The sequence below is a fragment of the Salvelinus fontinalis genome, chromosome 6, assembly GCF_029448725.1.
Source record: "Salvelinus fontinalis isolate EN_2023a chromosome 6, ASM2944872v1, whole genome shotgun sequence".
Classification (NCBI taxonomy): Eukaryota; Metazoa; Chordata; class Actinopteri; order Salmoniformes; family Salmonidae; genus Salvelinus; species Salvelinus fontinalis.
In genome coordinates, this window is record NC_074670.1 from 36,335,329 (window position 1) to 36,356,086 (window position 20,758).

Genomic DNA, 20,758 nt, shown 5'->3' on the forward strand with positions numbered 1-20,758 from the left:
AGACAAAATGAAGAGTAACTGCAAACTTGATTAAATTGATAAATGGAGTTGAAATAACAAGACAACAATGTTTAGCCAACCAATCGACCTTGCTTCATGTGTTGATTAAAGGTGGCATACAAATGATCATTGATGCTATGTACAGTATGTGTGTAATTATGTGCACATAACTTGGACTGTGTGTCCACAGTCCACCAACACAATGCATGTAGGAAGAAGAGAGGACCTCAGCTTGGCCACATAGAACAATAGTGCAGTGTTTTCCTATTGGAGAGTCCAACTATTTTGCCAGTCAAATCTGCATAACTAGAATGCAGTGAGGGTGGGTGGTGTGGTGAACGCGGCACTCTACTAACACTGTCCTGCCTGTTTTACCTGCTGTGTTACACCCTCAAAAACACACTTCTGGACATATGCTCATGTGCTCAAGTTCAAACCATACAATATGTGTACATATGTGTCACAGTTCAAAAGGACAGTGTGACTAAAGTAGATCAGAAAATAATAACATATTCTACTACTGTAATCCAAGGAAGCCAAGCATACTCTATATTATTTTATTTAACACACAACAAGTACAGAACACAAGTGTACTGTACATGAAGTATCAGGATATGCCAGGGGATACAACAATACATCACACCCACATTTGACTGTCTATCTGGGGTCCAGGGGACCTCCATGGCCTAGCATCAGTCCCGGAGAAATGCCCAGACACACTTTACCATTCTGGGCAATGAGCAAGTGGTGGGAGACAACGAGGATTTCCCTCTAAAATACAGCTTGGTGCCAGTTTCCCTCCAAAACCACATCACGGAGGCATAACTGGGTTATAATAATGCGTTTGGTGAGCGAGTTTCATAACCGTCTAGACATTGAGCCAGCGCCGCCATGCCAGTCTAGCAGCCTTAATATGAGACCCACTTCTCCACTCCAGCCAGCCAGCCAGTTCACTTCCATGATGAGATGGAATGGATTTCAGAGGCCGCTTTCCACCTTCAGCTCCACTCGGGGTCTGAGGGGCTTTTAGAAGTAAACACGCACACGCAAACTCAAAACACTAATGTGTCCCAACAGAGGACCCAGGGCAGAAATTGGAAGTCTCAGCCGTCTGGAGACCTCTCTAACCAGACCCTGGTATTTCTTTCTGGGAAGTGTGGAAAGCGAGCCACACTGAGTCACTCGACTTTGAGTCAGAGCCGTTCGAGACTTTTAGAGGGGGAGTAGTGAGTCGGTGGAGGCCAATGTGGAGCATGTCTATTCTCAGTCTGGCTAGCAGGGATTCCCTCTGACAAGACCTAAAGCCTTGCTAATCAGGACTTCTGTAGAGGGAGGGGTGAACGGGAAGTATGCATGAAAGGTGTGTGTGTGTGTGTGTGTGTGTGTGTGTGTGTGTGTGTGTGTGTGTGTGTGTGTGTGTGTGTGTGTGTGTGTGTGTGTGTGTGTGTGTGTGTGTGTGTGTGTGTGTGTGTGTGTGTGTGTGTGTGTGTGTGAGAGAGAGAGAGAGAGAGAGCGATTGAAAGAGCGAGAGAGAAAATGAGTGACCGAGTGAGTGAGACAAATCTTGAGTGCGCTCGGCCAGCTACACAATTTACTGTCTGCGTGTGTATTGCTATGGCATAAGAACAGCAAAGACGTCATCTAACCCCCATTCCGCACAAGCTGTTATTATTCTTATTAAATAAGAGCAGCATAAACAAACCAACAACTATGACACTCTTCAATCTTCCCAAATGCAAAAGTCTGACTTGATAACTCATTACAGCGTCGAGTGTATGTCTGAATGTGTGTGCATGTTTGCATTTGCATGTGTCTGTGTGTGTGTGTTTGTATGTGCTTGTGTGTGTGTGTGTGTGTGTTTGCACGCACCTCCGTGCGTGTGTGATAGTATTTTTGTATGTTAGTCTGTCTGCATATTTGTCTGGCAGCATTGCTCTCCTCAATCTCTCTTTACAAGAGAATGATTAAGGGCCCAGACGGTTTACCAGAAGCCCCAGGGTTACGTAGGTAACAGCCGTGACACACACACACACATTCAGACATACAGCCAGTGATGTCTTGACACATGGGAGCTGCTGAGTAACAGTGCCTCCTGCTGCCAGATAGGCCAAGCAAACAAACCGTGAAGGCATCCAGACTTTCACAACCTCTTACCCAACCTGGAATGCACTGGGGAGAGATGTGTCATCTCAAATGGATGTAGTATACAGTAAGGCATTATAATGCCAGCGCTCCTGTGAAAATACTCCATCCTTCAGCTAGCGCACTAATGGTTCTCTTAATGTGTTAAATAATGGATAGCATACATGGAAGAGGAATTTAACCAGGGGCGCAACTTTGGTTTTAGAAGTGAGGGGAAGGGGTATTACCTGGTGGGTGGGGGGTCTGAAGGTCCTCCCTCAGAATCTTTTGGGCATCTAAAGCTAATTTTCTGCATTTCTACACAATCTAATATGACCCTTTTGGGTCATTTTGGGGAAACATTTATTGTAAATAAGAATAGAACACGTTTCTAAACACTTGTAAATGAATGTGGATGCTACCATGATTATGGATAATCCTGAATGAATTGTGAATAATGATGAGTGCGAAAGCTATAGAGGCAAAAATAACATACCCCACCAAAAAATACCAACCTCTCCTGTTATTGTAGTGTGTGTGAGGTGTGAAGTTAGAATGTCTTGCGGGTATGTATGATGTTTGTGCATCTGTAATGTTCTCACTCATCACTATTCATGTAACGGCGGTCCTCCTCCTCTTCGACCGAAAAGGAGGAGTATTGAGGGAACCAAGGCGCAGCGAAGTTTGAACACATATTTATTTAACAAAACACGAAAATGATTAAACTAACAAAACAACAAACGGTGTAGACAGACCTAAACGACGAACTTACATAAAACAAGTAGAACGCATGAATAGGACAATTAGACTACACAAACCGTAACAGTCCAGTATGGTGCAAAAAATTACACAGACACGGAAAACAATCACCCACAACGAACACTGTGACAACGCCTACCTAAATATGACTCTTAATTAGAGGAACGCCAAACACCTGCCTCTAATTAAGAGCCATACCAGGCAACCCAAAACCAACACAGAAACAGAAAACATAGAATGCCCACCCAACCTCACGTCCTGACCAACTAACACACATAACAAACTAACATAAATAGGTCAGGAACGTGACAATTCACTATTTACTCAGGATTATCTGTAATTGTGGTAGCATTCACATTAAAGTAGAAGTGTTTAGAAACATATTTTATTCTTATTTACAATAAAAGTGACTCCAAAATGATGCAGTACATTATTTAACATTCATTTCTATTGGGCAATAAAATGATCTGAAACTCAACCAAAATAAACAGCAAATGCATCAAATATCCAGCTTGATGTAGTCATTGCGTGCTACGAATATGGGCCCGAATACTTCACTTTTTAGTCATTTTATACACATACAAGTGAATTTGTCCCAATAATTTTGCTCACCTAAAATGGGTGGACTATGTACAGAAAGTGCTGTAATTTCTAAAAGGTTCACCTGATATTGATGATATATATATATCCTCAATTGAAAGCTGACCATCAACACTTTAACTTCCTAGTCATTTTTTAAATTTGAATTCCAAACTTTTGTATATAGAGCCAACAGAAGAAAAAATGCTTCACTGTCCCAATAAGTAATTCATATAAGTAATTCATATCTGTAATTCATATCATAGGCCTAAAAGTACTGTAGAGCTCTTTTTACTTGCACACAGTGGTGGAAAAAGTACTCAATTGTCATACTTGAGTAAAAGTAAAGATACCTTCATATAAAATGACTCAAGTAGCCCAGCAAAATACTACTTGAGTAAAAGTCTAAAAGTATCAGATTTTAAATATACTTACTGTAAGTACAGTGGAAAAGTACTCAATTGTCATACTTGAGTTAAAGTCCAAAGTTAAAGTAAATGCTATACATTAAATTCCTTATATTTTTTATTTTTTATATATTTATTTTACCATTATTTTACCAGGTAAGTTGACTGAGAACACGTTCTCATTTGCAGCAACGACCTGGGGAATAGTTACAGGGGAGAGGAGGGGGATGAATGAGCCAATTGTAAACTGGGGATTATTAGGTGACCATGATGGTTTGAGGGCCAGATTGGGAATTTAGCCAGGACACCGGGGTTAACACCCCTACTCTTACGATAAGTGCCAAGGGATCTTTAATGACCTCAGAGAGTCAGGACACCCGTTTAACGTCCCATCCGAAAGACGGCACCTTACACAGGGCAGTGTCCCCAATCACTGCCCTGGGGCATTGGGATGTTTTTTTTTTTTTTTTTTGACCAGAGGAAAGAGTGCCTCCTACTGGCCCTCCAACACCACTTCCAGCAGCATCTGGTCTCCCATCCAGGGACTAACCAGGACCAACCCTGCTTAGCTTCAGAAGCAAGCCAGTAGTGGTATGCAGGGTGGTATGCTGCTGGCTTATTACCGGCTTACAATATTTAGCAAACCAGATGGCACAATTTCCTTTTTTGTAACTTTTTTTTGACAGCTAGGGGCAACTCCAACACTCCGACATCATTTACAAAGAAAGCATTTATGTTTAGTGGGTCCACCAGATCAGAGGTAGTGGGGATGAACAGGGACGTTCTCTTGATAAAGGTGTGAATTTGACCTTTTTCCTGTACTGCTAAGCATTCAAATTCGAACTAATACTTTTGGGGGTCAGGGAAAATATATGGAGTAAAAAACAACAGTTTGGCAGACCCCCAGGGCCAGGACTGAGCAGCCCAGCAGCTACCGATTGCCTAAATAGGTATCTCCCCTGAGGTGGTGTCGTGTCTTTGACTATGCCAGATTAATTGCTATGACATGCTATTCTATAAAATAATTTCTCCGTAATGAATATTACCTGATTGAACTAATCATGTAAATATGAATTAACTAGAGAGGGACACCACGAAAGAATATTTATAGAGCTGTTATCTTTCGAATAAACTCTTAAAGATTTAGTAATATTTTACTAAATAGCCGTCACATTAATCGTCATTTTATTCAGTCTCATCTGAAAGTTGTAAGTCCTTGATTATCTGCAAGAATCCTGGCTAACAAGTTGAATCAGCAATACAAAATTGGGTTTAATTATTTATTTACTAAATACCTAACTAATCACACAGAAACACACATACACAATTAAATCATAACTTGATCACAAATTACGTCATACAGAAAAACGTCCCTAGCGGGCAGAATCGATATGACAGCTTGTTACACAAAGGAAAGGGGGGGAGTCCTAGTGAAAGCGCGGGAGACTTGAGCATAGGCAAGCTGTGCTATCGTAAATCTTATCTTATGCATTCTAAATTACCGCCATTTGAAGAGGAAAATGCAATGAATATTTACTCTGAGCTGTGCTTCAGTAGGTTGGTGGTAGATGGCCCGTGTCGCCAACCCGAGTCCTCTGTCCTTTGAAGAATGTCTCTGGTAGTCACGGGAACACGTTGTGTGTATTATACGGGATACTTGGACTGTCCTTCCGAACCTGCGTGTAGCTGTTGCTAACTCCAAGGCTAGGAGATATCCCTTCTGTAGTGAATACGAGTTCAAAGTTCATACCATTCACAATCAAAGTCCATGCTGATGTTGGCTTCATCTATAGTGATTATCTGAACCATTCTGACACTGGATCGTCATCCTAGCATACCCGGAACAGGAAGTTATATTCTTGTCTATGGCTTTATATAGTGGAGGGAGAGGGGTGTGTCTGGAAAGTCTATTACCCAGGTCTCTTCACAGGGGCGGGCCCCTGGTTGAGCAGAAGCCAAATTTATGAAAACACAGATCTCTCAGTTGGAAGGTAAAATTACATTTCACCTCTTCACAAACAATGTCATATTCAAACATTTGAATTAAACAACAATTCCATGTGAATCCGATACCTCTGACGTTTAGACTTTTCACAGTAGCGTTTATGTCATTCTATCATTGATGAGAATGTGTCAGAGGGCAACCGAACTGACAAAATATACCTTAAGTACCACCGCATATGTACAGTTGGTTGGATTACCAGAATATAGTTCATTTCCCCCAACTTCTGATGTTACCCAGAATCTCTATGTTAACCCATGGGTTTCCTTATGTCACATCAGTTATAGTGGGGAGAGAGAAAAAGGGGGAAAGAGGTATTTATGACTGTCGTAAACCTACCCCCAACCCAACGTCATGACAGTGGGTATGTTTCAAGACGGACTCCTTTTGTCGTACAATATTCCATGTATTAGGCATCCAGACCTTATGAAAGTTGCACAGTATGCCCTTAATCTTGTAATAAATCAAATATAATGATACATAACTTGACATTCATGCCATCCACTGTGACATTGTGGGAGGTTAACCAACCTTCCAATAAATGGCAATGCATTTCTTAGCCGCTACAAATGCCAGCTTACACGGTTTCTTCTGACAACAGTCTCCAGTATCAATATTTCCAAGCAAACACAAGCAGGGAGACGGTAGAATCTGTAGGCATGCAGATAAAAGAACATGCTCTTTGCCAGAATTCAGCCAGCCTTCACAAGACCATAACACATTGTAATATGTCCCCTTTTGTGTTTTACACCTCCAGCAGAGGAATTCGATTTCTGAGTGCATGATATTCAGTTTCACCTGTATATCGTATGTTCTCGGAATGGTCTTAAACTGTAGTAGTTTATGCCTGAGACTATATGAACATGGCTGGGCATTCAAACATATCTGTATCATCATCAGTAGTGTCTCCAAGGTCTTCCTCACATTTTTGTTTTACGTGTTTGGTGTAATCGGGAAAAGCAGCTCTAGATACCGTTTGGAAATCAACTTTAGAGGTTTGTCAGACTGCCTTAAAATAATTTCAATCTTTGACGCTTCCGGCTTGTCCAGTGTTTGCTGCACAGAGAGAATAAAGTGTTGCATCTGCAGAGGTTCACCGCAGAGCAGTCAGACTGGTCTTTCCTGGTTGTCTGACCCTGCTGAGACCTCTGATCCTGCTTAGATGAGGCATGATAAATAATGATCTTAGTGTACATGTATACATTATATTATCCAAGAATAGAATCTATGGTTCAATAATTGAAATGACCATTATTCCCAGATCCCAGACTGTAGACTACCTATCAACTAAAGATGGAACTTTGTATCCATTCACTGATTGTTATAATATACTGCAAAATTCACCTGAACTCCATAGACTGGCCTTCCCTGGCTGTCTGATGCCTGCTGGGACACCTGTCACCCTCCTGCTAAGACATGATGAGTGTATTGTTGTGTACTGACTGTGCACCATGACAGTGTAGCCTGTAGAGCTGTTTATACCGTTTCCGTGTGAAAAGCAGGGAATTAGTTAGGGAAACTGACAGATCAATAACGTTACATTGCTATACTGACTGATTGGGGCAAAAATGATATCTAACGTTAGCCAACTTTTGTCTAGCTCTAATGGTAACTGGCAAAACAGAGCCAAGTTAATTTACTTCTGTTGAAACGCGACAAAACAACGGCTACAAAACATTTGCATGCACACAATAGCTGTTAGATACTGCTACCTGACGAATAGCTAGAGGCTACAGCTGAACTGGCTGTGGTACTGTAGCTACTAGCTAGCTAGCAAGTTTATTCACTTCAAACAGAACTTCCGTCCGCATAGTCCTAAAGCACACATTTGCATTTTTTGTATCACAACGCAATGATAATACTGGGGGAGACAAAAATGCAATTTCAGAATGTGGTGGGGGGGGTGTCTCCCCTGTCCCCAGTGAAAGTTGCGCTTCTGAATTTAACCAAGGGAAAAGCGTTCGGCATCAAACGTCTACAACCTCATTCAGAGAGCAAGTGTTTAACAATGCTTTACCCTGGAAAGGAGGCCGTATCAACAATTTTACACTGTGGAATCTACACAGCAATTCAAACGAGACACTGTCATTCACTTGAAGTATTACTGTCATGTTCCTGAAATGAAAGTGATGTGCTCCATATCCGTAATCAATTCAAATCCAGCCGTGTCTCATGAAGAAACGTTAGGATGCCTTTTGTTTGTAGAGGACTGAGTTGCCATTGCTTAAACACACATCTCCTGCATGTCGTGTCAATAAACCCGCCCTGAGCCGGAGGCACAGTTCCTCTCTGCTTAGCTACTGAAGCTCAGTCTGTCTGGGCTAATCCTGGAAAGAGGAGAGGACAAGGAGAGGGGAGGAGAGGGGACGAGAGGAGGCGATATACAGTATATCCTGTTTTCTCTGTACTGAAACTTGTCCTAGACTCACCACAAGTCTTTCCAGGGCATCCCAATTTCAGTCATCTGTTTGTCTGAGTGTTTTTTTGTTATCAAACGACATTGTTTACTCTGATTGTGTATTCAAGGCTATATACAAGGTTATATAGCCTTGAAACGCATGCAAATCCAACAGTAACATCGGTCAATAGATCTGCCAAAACAAAGATTTAACATGACAATATAACATTGTGAGTAGTGATATTAATTGAATGCTAGTTCTTAAAATGACAACTTAGTTTCATATTCAATGTGAAATATTCATTATCTCACACAAATGTCGAATGTTTTGGTACCACCACTGTACACCAAGCTGACTGGGATAGACCAAGAGAGACATACTAAGTTATCTGCAGTAGTAGTGGTAGGATTTTCCAATGTTTTCCATGGAGGAAGGCCACTCATTATACCATTATACTATTTGGTTTCAGTGTAGAGGGAGCAAACTGCAGCATCAGTGGTATTCCACTTGATTGGGATCATTGTCTGGGCTTAGGAGCACTGCTCTCAAAATGGGAAAAACACACCATAGCTTTTGGCTGCAAGGTGGATATAACTTCAAATGTATTCACAAAGATTTGACCTATATTCCCAATGGAGGGATATCTTTCAACACCAATGGAGGGATATCTTTCAACAGACAATAAGTATTGTCCTTTGATTTGGTAAGCTGATCTACAGATGTAGGATATTAATTTGATCACCCTGTGGCAGAAGAACTTGTAGTATATTTGAGGTTTAAAAAGGCTTCTGAAGTTTGTAATTTTCACTTGGAAATTTCAGAATTGTTTTTCCCTTACGAAAAATGTATTACAGTAACACATACAAAAATGTCCATTAATTACAGTCCACATAATAATTAACATCTCCTGTTGCCGCAGGATTATTTTCCTGCTGTAGCAAACTGGCTCAAATTAAGATCCTACATCTGTATTGTAAGTCTATCATGTAGATGTGACTGAATGGAAATAAGAGCCCAATTTGTTTTATACTACACCACCACAGCTGTGTTTTCGTGTGTGTGTGTGCGTGTGTGTGTGTGTGTGTGTGTGTGTGTGTTCGTGTGTGTGTGTTCGTGTGTGTGTTCGTGTGTGTATTCGTGTGTGTATTCGTGTGTGCGTGTGCGTGTGCGTGTGCGTGTGCGTGTGCGTGTGCGTGTGCGTGTGTGTGTGTGTGTGTGTGTGTGTGTGTGTGCGTTTATGTTTGTGTTGGTGTCAATGTCAGTGTCAGTGTCTGTATCTGTGTGTCCGTGCCTGCGTGCATATATATGTTTGTGAGATTGACTAAATGGAATGCATGCCCTCTGAGTCACAATGTCTTGATGATAAGTTTATCCTGATGCCGAGATGTTCTCACACTCACATTGTGTGCTCGTGTGTATGTGTGTGTGTCTCTTCCATCTTACTGTACCTCGCTTACTATCTACAAGTGGAGCTAACGTAAAATAAGTTCAGTTCTGGGGGATATGTGCTCTGATAAATCAAGTCATTTGTAATTACAATATAAAGTGAAATTGACATCCTATTGTTATTTAATGGCAAGAAAGGACACTCCAACAGTACAAGAACTGTATGTAAGCCCATTGCCAATCATGTGTGTGCACACATCTGTTGTACTGTGCACGTGTTTAAATAAACCTTACACTGTGGTCCAATTGTCCTCTCAGAAGGCATGCATTTACATAATTTTGCAGAAACTCTTTTGCAGGCAGCAATTGGGGGTTAAGTGCCTTGCTCAAAGATTTTTCACCAAGTTGTCTCAGGGATTTGAACCAGCAACCTTTCAGTTACTGGCACAATGCACTTTACCTCTGGGCTACCTGCTGCCCACAGGGTCTCTATTGCCTCTGTAAGACTGTTGAACCTTTGAGGATCATACAGTAAATTCCTCATGTGATACTGACTCATGTCATATCAAAACCAGATTTAAGTGAATCAAACAAAGGGCCGTCTATAAATATAGTGTGAATCAAAACGTTATATTTCTAACAGGGTCTGGAGCATATTTTGGTCATGTTGTCCTCTTAGTAAAAGAGCAGTAGCTAAACGACTTTGGTTAACACGAGAGACACCCATTACTATTAGACAATTATTAATCCTATTCTCTTCTGACAACATCAAGAATGTATATCGAGTGTATTCCTCTTTTTCTGTATCAAAAACATAAAACACAATCAAAAATTCCCATAATCAAACGCCCCTCACACACACACACCTGACCCGCTAACCCCACAGCCCCCACGTGACTTCAGAAAACACACTCCGAACTGGACAGCTGCCACGGTTTCCCAGCAACCCTCTCAAACAGCAGGAAACAGACAAGGGATTCCGTCCCAGGGCCTGCGAGAAAGAGAAAGCCTTGACTAGAAACAGGAAAACAGAAGACAGCCTTGTATTCTCATCCTCCACGCACAAATATCTACCCTATGTTTTAGAGACCACTTCATGGTGCCAACTTCTGCTCCTATACAACCTGACCAGATATAAACTTTTTCACTGAGCCAAGAGGAGCCAAGCTGTACTGATCCATGCTGAAATAGGGAATGTGGAATGAAGTTGTGGAAAGAAAATATCCAAGCCAGCACAAATTGGTTCGGGTAGGTACGGTAGTGTGACAAGCTCTTAGAGGCTTAACAAGAATATGACTTATTACTACAAAACCAGCCATGGCAAGGGTATTTTTACTATTTTTACTGCAAGTCACAAGGGACAGCAAAGGACAGGTCATGGAATCACAGTCACATGTGCACACATTGGTCCCAGTCTCCTTGTAAACAAAGTACAATACACACAACAGAAATAGCTCAGTGTACACCACATTCTGGTTCATAGTCGTTGTTCTGTACTCCAAACTATGTGTGAAATTCGGATTCGGAAAACGTATTGCTCCATCTAATCTAACTACATAGATGACGTGAAGTTCCCTGTACAATAGAGAGCAGGATAAGGTCCTGTTAAGGCTTGTCTCTGTACAAGTGCCCTACTCTGCCTGAGCAGGATGGTACTCACTACTCATTCAACAAGGGAAACAGAGATGAAAACATAAACATGACATACCGTGTAGAGCATGAGTTCATGACCTGAATGGATCATAAAGTATTCAGAGAGTCATATATTTTGGAAGTGGGGGCAAACGCAACAAACTCAGCAGAGGGTGTCCTATATTTTGACCAGCAAGAACAACCTACAGAGAAAAAAATACAATATATCAAGTGGAAAAAAAGAAGGGGGACGGAAAGCGCCAGAAGGAGACAGTAGTAGATCATCAACAACCTAATTGAAGGTGCTCTTTGTGGGGTTATTGGTTACCGAAAAACAAAAGAGTACCAAGGCACTCTTCATCACATTGCCCTCATCGCGGTGGTATGTTCAACAAAACAAAATCTGGAACGATAGGAAAAACAGAGATATGCAATGTCTTTGCATTCAGCATTGAGCCAGAACTGCTCGATCATTCTGACAACGCTGTGATGTAGGCTACGTACAGTGCAGTGTTTTTCACATCTCCTCACCTGTTGTACACTTAATGGAAACTATGGTTCGAAAATAGCCATGAAAACCTGGCTGCACGTGACAACTAGTCAACCCCAATGTCAAAGGAGAGAGTGCAGCTTGATTCAATGAGTGGCCTTCACGCACCGCTTCGGGATTCAGAGATTGAACCTGAATTTGTGAGTGACCCTTTACATCGGCATAACCAGGGCTCTCACTGGACTAGACTCTATAAAGGCATTTAAATGCACTTCAGAAAGCCTGGAGAACCCCGTCATAAAAATGGCCTTGGCATATGTGCCTGGGTTTAAATCATCGTAATAGAGCCTGATGTGACAGTCATAGCCCAAGGAAAATGAAACCATCCACGCTCATAATCCCATATCATTACTGGATTTGCAACAAAACTAAACTAATACACATTTTTTGAGGGAAAACGTGTATTTATATAATATCATCTTGTCTGAAACTGACATTATGGTCTTTCTCGTCCGGCTCGCCAAATGATTCTCCATGTTAAATCTCCTGTTGGAAAATTGGGTCTATATGACTTGACATAGCATGTTATTGGCTACAGGTTTGGATAAAACACACGTGCATGCATACTGCTTTGGTTATCCACAGTATCCACAGTCACGGGAGATCAAGATGGTACAATACAACAGAATCGAACTTACTTCACATCTGGTGATACAGATGTGTTGGACTAAAGTTCAAAAATATGTTGTATTGTTGACAATGCAAATTCTGTACACTAATGCTGCCTTCAGGTGCTGTCATAAATGTGAATAAACAAGTTTAATTTAGAAGACAATCTTATCCAGAGTGACTTACAGTAGGGAGTGCATAAACATTTTTACTTTTGCATAGTAGTCCCCAATGGGAATCAAACACAATACCCGAGCACTGCAAGCGCCATTATCTACCAAATGAGCCACAAAGGAGGTCATACGAGGAAATCGTCACTTGAACGACCCTTGAAGTCTGAATTATGAATTGGACAGATTTAATTGACCCAATTTTAGGAGTTGACCCGTTTTAATCACTTACCTTTCATCATTTCAACCATTAAGATGATAAAGCAAATCCATGTTTACAATGTCAAACTTTGACAGTATGGATAATGTAGCTAGTTTTAGAACGTTGTTCATGTTAGCAGCAAGCTAGCTTACGTTTAGCATATTATTAGCTACATTATAGTTAATCTAGCTAACAGTAATCTCATTGCAGCATAAACCAGAAAGACATTCAACAAAATACAGTTTGTATAAGGACTGATCTTTTAAACAGGATTTGAGAATAGTATGCAAATTCTTATGAATCAAGTCATTCCATCGCCTTGCCAACACACCAGCACAGTAACCTGGTCCTATTTCTGACAGGTCTATAGATGACATTTTAGTCAATGGCTGTGTGACAATGACCATCCTGTTCTCTGAGTGTAAGAGCCAGACAAACACAGCACGTCACTTCATACCCATATGAGGAATCTTAAAAATAAATAAAAAAAAGAATTTAAAAAAAGTCTGTTGCTAAACATACTGTGATGTCCAGACATGCCTTCCAGCAGTTCTTCATTGTGAGCTGTAAGACAGTGAATTATGCAGCTCCATAAATAGTAACAGAGGAAAAAGAGTGTGAGGTTTGTAGCTACAGGCCCTGGGTTGTCAATGAGTAGGCGCTACAGGCACCATTAACAGCGACGGAGCTAACCACAGTCATTCACACCTTGTTTTCTGTATCAACAACAGAATTCTGCTGTCTTCAGAGCCACTCTACTAGATACCCTAGGAGAGGACATGAGGAAGTGAGACAAAAAGGGGGCTTCCCTTTGTTACAACGGTAGCCTAAGTAACAAGTGTCACAAGACAGAACCATGTGATGCTTGTGGAATTGATCGTCCCGTGCTTTCAACAAACTATCAGCAATACACATTTGTGCACAATAGGTCTACACACTACTCAAGTATATATTGACATGTGCAGCTACTGTAGAATACGTTTAATGATGTTACGGACTGAAATAAGTCTTTGCTTATTTGAGGTGATAAAATGTATGAGGGGTTATGTTGAGTTCCTACAACTGCCATGTACAGTGCCTTCATATTCATACCACTTGACCTAATTCCACATTTTGTTGTGTTAAAATCTTAATTAAAAATGATTTAAATAAAAAAAATCACTCATCTACACACAATAAAACATTTTATATATTTTTTTTTATGTATTGAAAATGAAATACAGAAATATCTCATTTATATAAGTATTCACACCCTTAGTCAATACATGTTAGAATCACCGTTGGCAGTGATTACAGCTGTGAGTCTTTCTGGTTAAGTGTCTAAGAGCTTTGCACACCTGGATTGTACAATATTTGCACATTATTATTTAAAAAATTATTCTAGCTCTATTAAGTTGGTTGTTGATCATTGCTAGACAGCCATTTTCAAGTCCTCCCATAGATTTTCAAGCCAATTTAAGTCCAAATTGTAACTAGGCCACTCAGGAATATTCAATGTCATCTTGGTAAGCAGCTCCAGTGTATATTTTACCTTGTTTTTTAGGTTATTGTCCTGCTGGAAGGTGAATTTGTCTCCCAGTGTCTGTTGGAAAGCAGACTGAACCAGGTTTCCCTCTAGGATTTGCCTGTGCTTAGCTCTACTCAGTTTCTGTTTATCCTAAAAAAAAAATCCATGTTCCTTGCCGATGACAAAATACCCATAACATGATGCAGCCACCACCATGCTTGAACATCTGAAGAGTGGTACTCAGTGATGTGTTATGTTGGATTTGCCCAAAATATAATGCTTTGTATTCAGGACATGATGTTAATTTCTTTGCCACATTTTTTGCTGTTTTACTTTAGTGCTTTATTGCAAACAGGATGCATGTTTTGGAATAGTGATATTCTGTACAGACTTCAACTTTTCACTCTGTAATTTAAGTTAGTATTGTGGAGTAACTACAATGTTGTTGATCCATCCTAAGTTTTCTCCTATCACAGTCATTAAACGCTGTAAATGTTTTGAAGTCACCATTGGCCTCATGGTGAAATCCTTGAGCGGTTTCCTTCCTCTCCAGCAACTGAGTTCCTGACTGGATGTATTGATACATCACCCAAAGTGTAGTCACCATGCTCAAAGGGGTATGCAGTGTCAAATGTGTAATTTTTTTAACCATCTACAAATAGGTGCCCTTCTTTGCGAGGCATTGTAAAACCTTTCTGGTCTTTATGGTTAAATCTGTATTTGAAATTCACTGCTTGACTGCTTTTACAGATAATTGCATGTGTGGGGTAAAGAGATGTGGTTGCCATTCAAAAATAATGTTAAACACAAATCCATAGCTCAATCTCCCCAGACTATCTTTAATTTGAGTATTTAAAACACCTCTCAGAACAGTTTTTTATCACATTTGTTTACTCTGTTTTGGAGTGTGCTCTCTCAGTCACAATCCAGTCTCCACTGCACAAGTGAGTGTGACCACTACTGTAGGCGGTACCAGCCAGCATCTAGTAAAATGGTTAGTATCACTTTATCTTATGGCACATTATTTACCAAGTATTTACTTAGAAAGTACATAATAAAATGGTAACACAGCAATAAAAACATTATTATTCTGTTATCCTCAAATGAATGCCATTACATTTCCATCTTTCATCAACTGGATGGACCCCAGTAAAGTATGAATACCTAGCATGTCTTTTAGATTTGATTAGAGACAAGAAGGGCTGAAGAGTACAAACTGTCGGGGCATCAATAGGTGTCATGGCCTTTCTCTCCTCTGATTCAGCTGGTGTCAGACACCGATGTTACAATTTGCGGCCAGTTGATGTTGTCTGTTGGAGTGTGTTTGAGTGAGTCTGTCTGTTGGAGAGTTTTAGATGTTCAGATGTTTTGTGCTGTGTACACACACGTAGCACTAAACATCTGAACATCTAAAACCCTCCAACAGACAGACACACTCAAACACACTTCAGAAGTCTTCAGCCAAGATCAATTGGCCGCTAAAGTTGACAGCCTCCCTGTGTGTGTGTGTGTGTGTGTGTGTGTGTGTGTGTGTGTGTGTGTGTGTGTGTGTGTGTGTGTGTGTGTGTGTGTGTGTGTGTGTGTGTGTGTGTGTGTGTGTGTGTGTGTGTGTGTGTGTGTGTGTGTGTGTGTGTGTGTGTGTGTGCGTGTGTGTGTCTGTGTGTGTGTCTGTGTGTGTGTTTCAAGTGCATGGCATGTGTGTGTGTGTCTGTGACTGTGTGTATAATGTGCATGTGTGTATGTTCTCGAGTGTGCACTGGAACCGTTAAGCTTGCATCCAGAAATGACCATAGGAAGAGTACCAGTAAAACCAACCGCAGCAGCAGTCTTCAATGCGTAAATGTTGAGGGAGTGAATGTCTGTTTACAAGACAGAGCAATAATCATTTTGCATGAAAACACAAGCGAGGAGCAGACTGCTCGTAAATCTCAGCGCAAGACATCCCATGTGGTTGCTCTTTGCTGCGCTATGCTGTGCTATATGTGTGTGTGTGTGTGTGTGTGTGTGTGTGTGTGTGTGTGTGTGTGTGTGTGTGTGTGTGTGTGTGTGTGTGTGTGTGTGTGTGTGTGTGTGTGTGTGTGTGTGTGTGTGTGTGATGCCATTGGGCCAGATGCGGAAGCGTTATACATTATGACGTCTTCCCAGGAAGTGTATCATTAAAATTATGTAAAAACACAATTATTAATTATTTTAATGACACTTTGAGATGCGAATGATATACAGGAATAAATACTGTATGGAACCCAGGCTGGGAAACTGAAACTGTCGGGTCATCAATAGGTGTCGTGGACTTTCTCTCCTCCGATTCAGCTGGTGTCAGACACCGATGTTACAATTACAATCAATAGCACATTTACAAGAATGAAGTTCCAATTCCACTTGCCAGGGAGCAATGATTCCTGGTGTAACTGCAGTTGTAAACAAGCGGTAACGGACCCCCGTCATTGAGCCTTCCCTCAATTGTCTCCAGCTTCTTTTTCCCTACCAATGGTTAATACCATCATTTATCTTCTAAAGTATGTGATGTGGCTTTTCACCCAGAAGCTCCGAGAAGAAAAACAGCCAAGCCACAGTCGAAACCAGAAATCTACTGTAGGCAAAGAAAACACTGCATATACTTTCCCCTCTAACAGAGTGCTTACGCTGCCCCAACCCTACACCGCCCGCCCCACAAGGCCCGGGATGTCTGCTGGTGATTATGTGTGATGATCCTCTTTGCTTAACTTGCCAGCTAGTTTTTCAGGTTAAGGGGCAATCCAGGGTTTTTCAGGACTGGCTCCGGTTCAAGATGAATTACTCCGCAGATTATTCAAACTGGCACTAATTATGGAGTCCTGGGAGTAGCAGCACCGATAGCAATATTTCTGATCTCCGTCAGTAGGAGTGCTAACATGGCGAGCCAGAGAGAGAAGAGCACAGGGTGTTCTGCCAATCCATTTATTATGGATAGGTTTTATGATTGAAATGGGGGAGAACGGGAATTGGTGTATTCACACAGTTTCTCCTACAATTCTGTGTTGCTTTGTGGAAAGTCTGGTAGAAAGCACATTTCGCCCTCTGATGTGGAAAACATACTTCTGAACATGTTTTGATAGGCCTTATATATTATGTAAAGTATATTTATTTATTAATTTCCCCTTTATTTAACTAGGCAAGTCGGTTAAGAACAAATTCTTATTTTCATTGACGGCCTAGGAACAGTGGGTTAACTGCCTTGTTCTCATATTTCTCCTGTCTTATCCGGTGTCCTGTGTGAATTTAAGTATGCTCTCTCTAATTTCTCTCTCTTTCTCTCCTTTTCTCTCTTTCTTTCTTTCTTTCTTTCATTCTTTCTCTCTCTCTGAGGACCTGAGCCCTAGGACCATACCTCAGGACTACCTTGCCTGATGACTCCTTGTTGTACCCAGTCCACCTGGCCGTGCTGCTGCTCCAGTTTCAACTGTTCTGCCCGCGGCTATGGAACCCTGACCTGTTCACCGGACGTGCTACCTGTCACAGACCTGCTGTTTTCAACTCTCTAGAGACAGCAGGAACGGTAGAGATACTCTCAATGATCGGCTATGAAAAGCCAATTGACATTTACTCCTGAGGTGCTGACCTGTTGCACCCTCGACAACCACTCTGATTATTAATATTTGACCCTGCTGGTCATCTATGAACATTTGAACATCTTGGCCATTTTCTGTTATGATCTCCACCCGGCACAGCCAGAAGAGGACTGGCCACCCCTCATAGCTTGGTTCCTCTCTAGGTTTCGTCCTAGGTTCTGGCCTTTCTAGGGAGTTTTTCCTAGTCACCGTGCTTCTACACCTGCATTGCTTGCTGTTTGGGATTTTAGGCTGGGTTTCAGTACAGCACTTTGTGACATCAGCTGAGGTAAGAAGGGCTTTATAAATAAATTTGATTGATTGATTGATTGATTTGATTACATGTCCTACCATGTGGGCAATATCATGCTACAGTGCCTGGTGTGGGTGCAGACTACATGACTGTTTTTTTGTTGCTTGGCATGAATAGAAGTCTCCCAATGGCCCTTGCGAGGTAAGATGACCCAGCCCTGGCCCCCAGTCTCAATAAATAGAGTTACACAGGGCCATGCACAGGCCTTTCAGTGGGAACAGACCTTTCAGATAATTCATATCTCGAAAATCATAGCATACAAACTGCCTCAGTAGCCATTTTTTTCAATGTTTTAGGAAAGGCCTATATATTTATGCAAAAACGCATTCATCACATATTGTAAGCAAGCTAGATAGAGTGCCTCCTAAACACATGATTGACACCGGAAAAGAGGGTGGGCTATCGGCTGATCACTGATGTTGACTGATGTAAACCTGCTAGTTAGCTAGCCCCAAAAATGTTCTGATTGTGATTTATCTTAAATGCTCTTACATTCTTAAATAATAGCTTCATAGTGTATTAGTAATACTCTTCTAACTCTTGATGTATGCCTGGCTAGTGGCTTGTGTGGATAGTTTTCTACGGTTAGCTAGAGTCTAGACTACCTGTGTTGCTGCTGCCTTCACATGTGCAACCCCTGACTGAAGTTGATTCGGGGGGGGGGGGGGGGGGGTGCTGATGCAGCTGCTCCTCTCTATGTCTTAGCTTACCGCCTCTCTCTTCTGTGCATATCTGCCAACCAGACCGAATATTGATGATGATGTAAATCAAGTGGTATCAGGTGTTAATCAAATGCTGTGCTGCTGTGCCAGTAGTGTTGATATTTAAACTAGGTAACGCCGTACAGGGCAGACCAACAGGCACAACCAGCCAACGTACGGGGTGAGGGGTGACGAACTTGAAGACGTCATGATGACTTGATGATATTTATCATGTGGTAACCTGAATGTGTGTAAAGGTTGTTTTTTTTTGCCTGTATGAAGTGTTGCTAATAGGCACTATGTAAAGTACCCATGGTACATAGGCTACCACTAGGTTTATACACATTCAAGTAACACATGTTGAACGTCAACAAAAGTGATTGAATCATGATTTAAACACACATAGCTCAGGGATACAAACATGTCCTCCACCTGGGAATTGGTAACCTTTGCACTCATACTTGCAAAACAGGATAAACCTTGCGCTCCAGAATGCACCGCTGTTTGACTGTCGACCTCCGACCAGGAACCGGACAGAAAACTCTCTTCAATAATGAGGCAAATCGTGGTAAATACTTTACATTTTAGGCTAAATGATTGGCTACAACATTGCCGACCCGCGATTCTCGTCTTCAAACAGCAGACAGATTGACATGCTGCTGGGTTACAGTCAGGTCTAATTGAAGGCTGGGTTTCTATTGAGAATTTACTTAAGGTTTCATTCAGTTTAGTTTATGTACTTTTGTTTAATGCCAAAGTCAAGCCTGTTATTTTTGTTGTAGGCCTATACTGTATGTGTGCGTCAACACAGGCAGCCCAATTCTGATCTTTTTTCCACTAATTGGCCTTTTGACCAATCAGATCTTTTCACATCAGATCTTGTTCAGTGCTGATCTGATTGGTCAAAAGACCAATTAGTCAAAAAAAGATCAGAATTGCCTACACTGGTAGGCCTGTGTGTCACGATCGTCATAAGGAGTGGGCCAAAATGCAGCGTGGTATGTTCCCATCCTTTTTATTAGGAAGAGAAAACTCAAATAACAAAAACAGTAAAGTGAACAAACACAACATGAAGCTCATAGTAGTGCTCACAGGCAACTATACCTAGACAAGATCCCACAAAGCACAAAGGGGAAATGGCTGCCTAAATATGATCCCCAATCAGAGACAACGATAAACAGCTGCCTCTGATTGGGAATCATACCAGGCCAACATAGATATATAATTACCTAGATGGCCCACCCTAGTTACACCCCGACCTAACCAACATAGAGAAAAACAGGCTCTCTATGGTCAGGGCGTGACACTGTGTGTTTATTACAAACAAACTACACTGAACAAAATATAAATACAATATGCAATAATTTCAAATATTTAACTGAGATTAAATTTAAATAAATCAATTATGGATTTCACCTGACTGGGAATACGCATCTGCTGATCACAGAAACCTTAAAGAACATGTAGGGGCATGGATCAGAAAACCAGTCAGTGTCTGGTGTGACCACCATTTGCCTCATGCAGCGCGACACATCTCCTTCGCATAGAGTTGATCAGGTTGTTGACTGTGGCCTGTGGAATATTGTCCCAATCCTCTTCAATGGCTGTGCGAAGTTGCTGGATATTCCAAATCAAATCAAATGTTATTTGTCACATGCGCCGAATACAACACGTGTAGACCTTACTGTAAAATGTTTACTAACAAGCCCTTAACCAACAATGCAGTTCAAGAAATAGAGTTAAGAAAATATTGACTGATGGTCAAATATAAAAGTTAAAAAATGAAATTTTAAATAAAAATAATACATAATACAAAGTCAGTTTGAATGACACT